Source organism: Musa acuminata, chromosome BXJ1-9 (genome assembly GCF_036884655.1).
Source record: "Musa acuminata AAA Group cultivar baxijiao chromosome BXJ1-9, Cavendish_Baxijiao_AAA, whole genome shotgun sequence".
Lineage (NCBI taxonomy): Eukaryota > Viridiplantae > Streptophyta > Magnoliopsida > Zingiberales > Musaceae > Musa > Musa acuminata.
The window spans coordinates 32663205-32674841 of record NC_088335.1 but is presented as its reverse complement, the minus strand read 5'-3'; positions in this window follow the sequence as shown (position 1 = coordinate 32674841).

Here is an 11637-nt window from a genome sequence, read left to right as displayed (position 1 = left end):
CAAATAGAACAAAGGAACTAAAGAGGGATAATGTAGAGCAGCCTCCCGGCATTCAAGGCTAGTTATAATTATTTAGGGTTTCAAATTTTAGCTGGTACAAAAATTTATCAGAAAATGTTAGTATGCATTTCCAAGATTAGCCAAGATCAAACCAGGCTTTTTCACTGTGATAATATAGTCTGCCTAGGAGTTGAGCTTCTTCTTTCAGAGTCCAAGCCCTTGTCTGACTAGGCTTGTTGGCTTCAAGTTCGAATTTTTCATTTTCAGTCCTCCTAAGGTTCAATATCTTATCTTGATCTAGTATACAGAAGTCTTTTCTTCTTCATGATCTCAGGAACAAAGAAATCAGCCATATCAAAGGGTAATTAGCACATTGGCAGATATCATGTCTGCTTCAATGCCACCAACTTGTTGTCCAGGATGTACCTCAATAAACATTATACTAGCTCATAAGAACAAAAAGAACTGTGAACTAAAATTTTGTTATGATATACAGGATACATACAAAGTCTATTTTGACAGGCCAAATAGAAGACCCAATATGTTACAATGTCGCAAACCAAGTTCAGGTCGATCAATTGTATACCTTGTTCAATACATTATGATTCAGTTATATTTGGGATAGATAAGTAGCTAATGCAAACTTCTCAATGAAAAAGGTCACTGTTCTATCCATATATAAGACTGTACCCAAGATATGCAGATCTACCAGTTAGCAATACACTCAATCTTTAACAAAGGCACGAGGTAGTGAAACAAGTAATAGGATAAACACATTCAGGAAGAAACAAAAGAGTAAATGAAATGACATTTGGTGAAGTTCAAGTAATATTAAAGAGGGAAAATTAGGTAAAGTGGGATGAAGAAACGAACGAGTTCCATAGTATCCATAGCCGATGGCAGCCTGCATGTCACAAACGTGTATACCAACTTTAATATATTCATAAGAAAGCCATTGACAGTATCATTAGGTAAGATCTGCAATTTAAGATGTAGGAATCTTCTTTGCTTCCTAAAACTGAGTCACACATGTCACACATTTTGCTCATGTAATTAAGTGATCCATTTCAATTTGCATTAGTACAATTGATCAATTTATTAGATTATGCTTCCAGAAAACTTTTGACTTGTAAAAGCTCAAGTCAGATTTAAAGAAAAACCAACATAATTAATCTGTGACTCAGATAAAGTTAAAATTTGCCATAGTAGCAATTTTGCTACTTCTTCATGTTCATGCTAAACAAGAAGACGATAGTTCTATCATGATGGGAAATACTTAATTTGAAGCTAACAAGGGAGTGTAAATAATAAGACAGCGAAATCACTCACATACAGAACAATGAAGTAGTAAATTCCAAATAAAATAAAAAAGAGTGGTCGAATCAATGGTCCTTTGACTCATTCCTGTAAAGCCTGAAATGTGGTGCGAGATTACATTATTATCAGTAAACAAAAAGCAAATGCAACTAAAAACCAGCAAAGCATTAATCTTCACTCGGCCCTCTCCAACAGCTAAATTTGTGAGACATATTAGCATTAGAAAACCTCCTGTTAGAAGTGATGAGTAGTTGATAAATTTGGGCACACCAGTCATATTAAACCAAGCCAGAAAAGACAAAGAACATATAAGTTGGAGGCCTCATAATTGATTAAAACATATTCCTTGGTTCACGGGAAAGGGAAAAGGATCCTGAAACCTATATACCATGTTAAAAAGCCTTAACAACCCTGACTATAGAACTGATACAAGAAATGTATTATCTGAATCCTAGTTTCAAGCCGACCCCTATCAAGAGAATATACATCTAAAAGATCTGTTAGAGTTCAAAATCCAAGATTCAAGTTGAACCCTATCTAAAGATTCTCCATGAAAATACATGATTAAAGTCCAAGATTCAAGGAAGAGTCGTTCCAGAACAATATGCATCTAAGATTCTCCAAGAAAGTACATGATCAGAATCCAAGATTGAAACCCAATGCTATCAGACAAATATATATATATATAAACGTTCGCTGAGATATCAGAATCCAAGATTCAAGCCAAATCCTATCAGAACAATATGCACCTAAGATTCTTAGAGAAAACACGTTATTAGAATCCAAAATTCAAGCTATCAGAACAATTATGCATCTGAACATTCGCCAACAAAATGTACATGATCAGAATCCAAGAACCTCTCAGAAGATGGTGCATCTAAAAATTCTCTAGAACATGAATGGTCAGGATCCAAGATTCAAGCGTAACCACGTTAGAAGAACATGCAACTCAAGAAACTTCATAAATCACATGATTAGTATCCACGATTCAAGTCGAACCCTAGCAAGAGTATAGATCCGACGATTCTTCAGAAACCACGAAATGATTCAAGAAATGGATGCTAAAACCAACAAGAGAGAGAGAGAGAGAGAGAGAGGGTCTGTTGATATTCATGAATTCGTAGCTCCCAACGTAACTTCAGTCCTCGAAAACATCCGGCTCGGTGATCCGACGGCTCTGGTGGAGGGGGGCCTCGGCCTCCCATTGTTGTACATCCACCCCAGAGAACGTCTTCTTGAAACCCCCCTCCGTCCCTCCCTCCTCAGTGATCATGGAAGGGTCTTGTATTCTTGGGACTCTCTCTCTCTCTTTCCACGGACGAAGGAAGGGGGGGGGGGGGGGGGGCGGAGGAGAGCGCATTCATGTTCAACTTGATTTTCATTGCACTTTTTAATTATGACGGTATTATATATGACAGATGAAAGTAACGTTTGTGATTAATCATCATACATAATATATAACAAATATATAAGCTTATCTTTCAATAGAAAGCTAAGGTTAAAAATAATATATAACAAATAAAGGGTAAAAAAATAAGAAACAAATAATTCAACGAAGGTTGAACCACAGCACGTGGAGCAAACATAGCAATCATTTTTGAGATAACCATACTCCCCTGGACTAAGGTGAGCATCCCAAAGGTTGCATAGCTTGACGGTGGCAGAGACTTCCCACCTGTGGTCAATGCCTTCTCTAGCCTCAAAAATCACAAGAAAGCATGATCGATGATTCGAGAGATAGATTGGGTGCCAGAATAGGTATTGTATATTCATTGTAGCATCGCGGGGTGACAACAACCTTTAGGTTTGTGGGATAAAAAAGATCGCAGAGCGGTGAGAAGCCGAAATAGGAAAGAGAAAATGACTAAACAGACACTACAAGAAAAGTCTTCGTCAGTCAGGAACTTTTTCCACTGACATTAGGATTTATCATTAAAAATTAGTTTAATTATGAAGCTATCATTAAAAAATATTAATGATAACATTTTATCACTGAAATAATATCACTAAATATTTTAAATTTATAATTTAGTTATAATTTTATCACTAGTATTATCATGAATATTTTAAATTTTATGATAATAAAAATATGATTGTGATATATTATTAGTAAGGTTCGTTGTACCGTATCGTACCGACATTTCGATTCGGGCTCGGTACGGTACGGTATCGGTGTATCGGGCGGTACATTAGGGTGTACCGAGTGGTACACCTGGTGTACTGAATATTTTTTTATTTTTTTTTCATACTGTAGCAGTGCTATAGTATAGTACTGTAGCACTGTAGTGGTACTAGGGCGGTCCGCGTACCGGTGACTTGTCGGACCGGTACGTACCGCCCGGTACGCTTCGGTACGACAGACTTTGATTATTAATATTATCATTAAAATTATTATTAGTGAAAAATCTAGTCACTAATGTAATATTTGAGTTTTAGATTTAAATATCTATTAAATTTAAAGAGATATAAAAATAAAAATTTTAAAGAAATAAATGATTTGGACCATTAACTCGTGTATATGGACGATAGGCCTAGTTGATCCTATGATTGAGATGAGTATTATCCCTGCGAGACTTGCATCTTATGTGAACCCTAAACCTAATTCGAATGAACGATCGACGTGAGGAGCGGTGTGGTTCATGCCAAGGCGATCTCCAATGATCGGTGAACAACTTCCCTACGCAGGCAAACCTCTGGCATTGCCTTCTTCTCGCGATAGCTCTCTTTATCTCTTCTTCCTCTTCTTGACAACTGCTCTCTCCCTCCTCCCCATTGTTCTCACCATCTCCTCCTCCATTGTTGCCCCTTGTGTTCTCCTCGGTCGTCACATTCTGGCCCTCCTCCAACCCTCAAAACGAGCTCAAACATTACTTGACACAACATTAAGTTACTTCAATGGAATCCATGTGGGTTGATCTGTCTCATGCTTATGGACCGACGAAGGGAACATTGAATTCTAACTTATGCGATCTCGTTCAAGATAATTCTCTCTTTAAAATGAATGGTTCCATGGATGAACATAATTATAATCTATGTAAGTTTAATCGAGGTCATGTTTCTCTAGCAAAAAGGATGAATGCTCAGAACATGATGATGTCAATGACATACCAATCTCTGAGTGTCACATCTTGGAATTTTTTTTTGATCACATCTTTCCACACATTCAGAGCCAAGTAAATAAATATCACTTTATTCATCATTTATAAATATTTATTATAATTTATTTATTCATCAAATAAATTATCACTTATTTATTTATTTTTTTGATCACATCTTTCCACACATTCATCAAGTAAATAAATATCACTTTATTCATCATTTATAAGTAGAAAAGTAAACATAGTGATGTTAACTCTAAGAATCATCCAAGTAGCTTTACCTAGCGGTAGAAGAAGGTCCGCTTTTCATTGAAATCCGATTTAGTACTAGAGGGAGGCTGCTCTAAAAATTTTTACAAAAATAAATAATCAAGATATAGACTTCTATCTTAATATGCTCCGACTATTTTGCTGGCAAGTCATGCAACACCCTCAGCACGTGAAATGGAAGTCTCCGGTAGACTTCTAGTGTGGATCAGGATTCAATCAATGTCTTAGTGTAACCTCGAAGGACTCGACCAAACACACTAAGCCCGAAAGGTAGGCAACTCTTGCTGATCACAACTCCTTGTGATTTTTATCCTGTTCAGCTTCCAAATAATCATGGTCTCGAGGGATTCGACCAACCATAATATTTGATTAAGTCAACACCATCGTTATAAGATAAGTTTGATTCGATGATATACCCTCAAGGGACTCAACCAAGCATACCATGTCCTTAGGTCATCGGTGATATCTCTATATCGTAGGCAAGATACTGAATCACGATATAGAAGAGCCTCGAGGGACTTGACCAACTCAACTTACATTGAGAATCGATCTCTATTTATAATGATGGAAGGCCACGTGGGTCAATTTAATTACCTCACGTTTCCGACTTAATATTGTCGAGAGAGGGGTTTCTTTGATTTGGTCTCCTAATATGATATGTCACACACATACATATTTAATATATATCTACATCGTATGTATATATATATATATATATATACTAGGTGTATAAACAATCACACATAACATGAGCAATTACACCAGATGATCATGCACCACAATCTAATATAATCAGACCTGAGCTAGTGGACCTAATCACTCACATCAAGATCTATGTGTACAGCGGTGCATCTCCATGCCCTGTGATCATTCATCTCGTCCTCGTCTTTTGACATTTGGCATACACTCGAATTGACACACGAAGGCACTAGTAGAGTTAAGGACTCTAAAATAAATATTTTGATGCATGATTTCGAATTATTTTATATGAAACCAAGCGAGACTATTAGATACATGTACACTTGTTTTATGGATGTCATCAATAGTCTAAAAGCTCTTGATAAAATTTTTTCGAACCTTGAACTCATTAACAAAATATTGAGATTCCTTACAAAGAGTTGGGACCCTAAAGTAATGACCGTTCAAAAGGCCAAGGATTTGAACTATTTTTTTATTGAAGAACTTATTAGGTCATTGATGACCTATGAAATGACTTATGTGGCATATAATAAACTTGAAAATAACCTTCCAAAGAACAGGAAGGATTTTACACTTAAAACAAAAGAAGACCACTCAAGCGAAAGCTCAAGTGATGATGAACTTGAATTTCTTATAATAAAGCTTAAAAAGTTCTTAAAACAAGAATCAAAGAATAAAAATAAATTTTAAAAGAACACAATTACTTGTTATGAACGCAAGAAGCTGGGTCACTCTAAATATGAGTACATAAAACTGAAGAAGTTGCCAAAGGACAAATCAAGCACATACGAAGACAAGAAGCAAACCGATGAAGACGAAGTGGCGAACTTCGCTTTGGTGACTCTCGACAATGAGGTAAACAACTCAAACGAAACTCCTTTACTTTATTTTGAAATTACATGATGCATTTTCATGAGTTGTTTTTAAATTAGTTAGTAAATAAAAATTGGGATCATGCTTGTAATTTTGAAAACTATAATGACAATTGCATGTTTTATGAAAATACAACAAAATATTAAATATAAATCTAATGCTTGTACACCTAATAAGATTAATCTTATATATGGTTTTAAGAAGTAATAGTGTGTATCATGTTGATTTCCGTATTGCTTTTCGATTTTGATTAAAGATACCTTATGTTCAATAAAACCATACTTGATATTTTAATGAAAATGTTAAGGGGTTTGATATCATGCTTAATGAGTTTATAGTTTGAAATTATGCATGTTATACCTTGAAAACTTGAAACCATGTTTTAGTATCATTACCAAAGTAATGATGCATAATGATCATGCTTAATGAGTTTATATTTTGAAATTATGCATGATGATTCTTGTAATTTATGGCTTATTGATCTTTGTCATAATAAAAGTTGCTTTTTCGGTTTTAAACATGATGTATGTTTTGATTTGACATAAATGACAAAGGCATGCTTATCTGAAATAAAAAAGAAATATATTTTTCTTGAAAACTTCTCAATCCCTATCTTATTGAGTTTTAAAAAAGAGATTAATGAATCCATTTATATTTTTTTATGAATCTCTTGAAAATAATTTTAATAATTTGATGATTTGAATTTGAATGAATTTTATCCAAATCATGATCTTGATTTCTTGGAATTACTTGAGATTTTTTTAATCAAGATCTCTTCTTTTTACTCCTATGATTTTTCTTGATATTTTATTTAAAGAGGAGATTTACTATATGAATCATGAGAATTATTATACATGAATCGAGATCCTCTATGTGTTCTCCCATGACTTTTTTTGCTATAGAAAAATCTTTATCTATATCATCGATCTTGAATTCTCAGATTTGATACTTGTAATCTTTCTATGAATTGAGATCATTTTCTACTTGTTTCTTTTTGCTATTCACTAAAGAGAATATTTATAAAAAAGAATTATGTCTTTTGATAGTCACATGATCTTATCTTTTATGATATGATTTTTATAATCCCTTGTATTCATGAAGTATATCTCATCATCAAATTTTTCTTGAAATCTTCTATGTGATGACTTGAATATTTACACTTTTGTGCTATTCCCCTCTTTTTGCCTATGACAAAAAGGGAGAAAATAAATGATGAATATTTGGTACCAACAATCATGAAGTGATAAATACTTAAAAAATATTGATTTAATGTTTGGTATCATGAATGCTTTAGTATCATATATGATATACTCATAGTGATGATTGATTTATTTTTGGTATCATGCATGAAGTAAGGATGAAATATAAGGTTTTAAAATTATGCATATTTTAATTTGAAACTATAATGATGCACAAACATATTGAAATAAGATTGATACTTTACCTTTGTCATGATTTGAAAATTATTGTAAAGGGAAAAAGAATTACAAAATTGTATTCTTCCCTTCTTTTTGACAATGACAAAGGGGGAGATAATTTCGTTAGCTTGTGCATTTCCAAGATAGAAAAACTTGTTTGCTTGCTTGAAGCAAAAATTTCCAACGGACACATCACAAAGAGAGGCAAAACTATCTTGCAATCTCAAGAGAAGTAAAAGTGCTAGCTTGCCTACCTTAAGAAGCAAAAATGCAAACTTGCAAAATTTACAATCATGTACATCTTTAAAATTAAATAATGATTTAGTGATTATGCATGTTGTAAAGTGATGAAAAAATTTGCTAGCTTATATGTTGTAAAACTTGCATATCTCAAACACTTGATAGTTGCACTTCTCCTTTTTATTGATGACAAAGGGGGAGAAGTTATGATGACAATCATGCATGGAATGATGTATTAAAATTTTGATTATGCATGATTTTATAATGACATGATTAAATTACTTTAACTTGAATTCAACTTGTGTTCAAGGTTCTATCAATATGGCATATTGATAGGGGGAGTTAAGGTTAACTCCGTCATCAATTGATTGTCATCATAAAAAAGGGGGAGATTATTGAATATTAGATTTTGATGATGAAACCAATTGATATGTTTGTCATCTAATATGTGAAGTGACGTAGGACTAGCTTCGATCAGAAAAGACAAATCGATTAAAACAGGAGGAAATCTATATAGATTGATCTTTGAGGGAGATCACTCCTTAGAACGCTATAGGGGTTCCACCCTCTTGGAAGCCGACCAAATGACTACAATTATAGATAGATCTTATTCCCAAATAGATAGAAGCTACATGGTTATATAAGGCTCCAAACCTAGCCCTAGGGGTTGCTTCCTAAGTGAGTTACCCATTTTGCCCTTACCAACTCAGTAAAAGGGGGTGGCGGTTAGGAAGCCCAAAGGCCCAAATATAAACTATAGCCACTCTTCTTTATAGGATAGAGGCGGCTAGGTAGGGTTTACTACAATCTCATAGGGTTCTATTAGCTGCTTCTTGGTTGAGTAGGACCCAACCCTGCTAGAGTCCTATCAAATCGGACGTTGGGCCGGAGAAAACATGTTAGAAGATTGGACGTCGAGTTGGAGGATCAGTCGATGTGTCAGTAGAAGGCTTCGGTCCATAAATTCGGGCATCGGGCTAATAAGATTGGACATTAAGCTAAAGAGATCGGATGTTACGAGAAGACAACATGCTGATTGGGCAATATGCCAAAGGAGAGAACGATGCATCGAAAGATCAAATGAAGCGCCGGAAGAACCAATGACATTTCGGACAACATAGAATTCGTTTGTAATCAATTATGTCTAGATCGAGTTACTTTAGAGTCTAATTGAGTCGGTTTAGAATGTAATTAGACCAACTCAATTAGGGGCCAACTGGGCCTAAGTTTGGGCTGTGTTAGGCTAAGTGGAAAGCCCAAATAGTGACCCAATCGGTGGAACTGTCGTAGCATAGTCTATGAGACTATGTCAGGTGGTGGTACCGTCGGTCTAGGCGGTGGTACCACCCAAACACAGTCTTTGAGAGACTGTCAAGTGGTAGTACCACCTGAAAACTGCCCAAACACAATTTTCGAGAGACTGTCAGGCAGTGGTGTCGCCTAGTGTCATGCTGTAGGTGGTGGTACCGCCCATACCCCAAAATCTAAGGGATTTGAATTTTAGCTCCAAGTTTTGAAGCCATTTGAGGTCTATAAATAACCCTGCTATTCCTGCATGGAGTAGTAAGAAAGTTGAGCAAAACCCTATAATTCTAGAGTTGTAAACCCTATTAGAAAGTTGAGTTCCCTCCTAAAGCTTAGAGAGAGTTCTAAGGGAGGTGTGTGAAGGATACCTTGTAAAAGAGGGTTGTAAAAGGTTGTCTCCTAAACCTATGAAAAGGAGAAGAGGGGTGTAAAAGGGTAGTTGATCTTTGCCCATTAAAAGAAGATCATTAGTGAATGCCTTTGGCCTCGACGGAAGAGGAATCGGGAGTACATGTAGGTCACGATGACCGAACCACTATAAAATCTGGTTTGTATTTCTGCTTTGCTATTTACATTTATTACAAACTGCTATATTTCCTCATTACTTTAGCTGCACACTCTTAAGAATGTGTTTTAAGTTAACATCTTTCCAAAATTGATTTTTTAACGTATGAAGATTTTTAAACCGATGTTTTTATCTATTACACTAATTTACACCCCCCCCCCCTCTTAGTACCGACTCGATCCTAACAACTCTTGCTGATCATAACTCCTTGTGATTTTTGTCTTGCCGATCATAACTCATGATTTCCATCATGTTTGGCCTCCGAATCATCATGGTCTCAAGGGACTCGACCAACCATGATGTTCAGTTAAGTCAACACCATCGTTACAAGATGAGTCTGATTCGATGATATACCCTCGAGGGACTCGACCAAGCATACTATGTCCTCAGATCACCGGTGACATCTCTATGTCATAGGCAAAATAGCGAATCGCGATATAGGTAACCCTCGAGGGACTCAACCAATTCAAACTATATTGAGAATCGATCCCTACCTATAACGATGGAAGGCCATGTGGGTCATTCTAATTGTCTCACATTTACAGACTTAACATTATCGAGAGAGGGGTTTCTTTGAATTGGTCTCCTAATATGACATGTCACACATATACATATTTAATATATATCTATATCGCATGCAAATATATATATACATATCTAGTAGGTGTATAAACAATCACACATCACATGAGCAATTACACAAGATGATCATGGACCATAGTCTAATATGATCAGGCCCGAGCCAGTGGGTCTAATCACTCACATCGAGATCTATATGTCTAGCGGTACATCTTCATGCCTTGTGATCATCCATATCGTCCTCGTCGGTTTTGTCGGCATCTCGACGCATCTCTATGCATCACGATCATCCGTCTTATGGGTCCTGTTATCGCTTCCATGCTCCCATTGTGCCTCCTCGTATGATTATATCTTAATTATAAGCATGTAGGCATGACAATAAGCGAGAAATAAAATAGAGGCTCGTAGGCCCCAATAATAATAATCACAAGTACACACATTACATGGTCTATGATCATTCGTCCACATATCATAAATCACATATATAAATCATCATCATGTAGGACTACTAGTTAATAATAAAAAATAATAATTAATTAAATATTTTAATTAATTAATATTTTTTTTGAAATCAGGGATATGTATGAAATTTTTTGAATTCTAAGGGGCATTTTCATAATTTATGTAAAAGACAGAATCTAGAATTTCTAAAATTCTAAGGGGCAAAACTATCTTTTGCCTAGAAAGCCCTAAGCCCCTTTCTCCCTCTTCCCTTCTGCGGTCGCCACCACCTTACCGGCGATGGCCTGTGCGGTAGGGCGACGGGCAGCGCCATCGCCGTGGGCGGTTCTGCCTGCGGGGCACCGCCCGTATGCGGTGCTATCCCGTCGGGTGATTCTGTCCATGGGCGTAGCGCCTGTAGGCGCCACAGCCTTACGTCGCCTAACCCCGCGGGTGTAACAACCGCAGGCGCCGCTACCCCGCAACGCCGATACACGTGAGCGTAGCGGCCACAAGTGTCGTTGCCCCATGGTGCCTCTACACGTAGGCTGCCAGTGGTAACACCAGCGGCTGCAGGCTACGCCAATGGGCTGCCGATAGTTGGCAACAAGTCTGCTGAATGCAAATGGCAGCGAGGGCAGCAACAGTTGCTACCCTTTCTTGCTTTTGTGTCAACGATTTTGATATCAAAAGTTTATCTAAAACATAACACACGCAGTTCAAAACCAATTTTCGCACGAACAACCTGGTTCTGATACCATTGTTAGAAAATCTTGGGAGCAACATCACATATGCATCGGAAGAACAAAAAACAAAATCCCCAATTCATAAA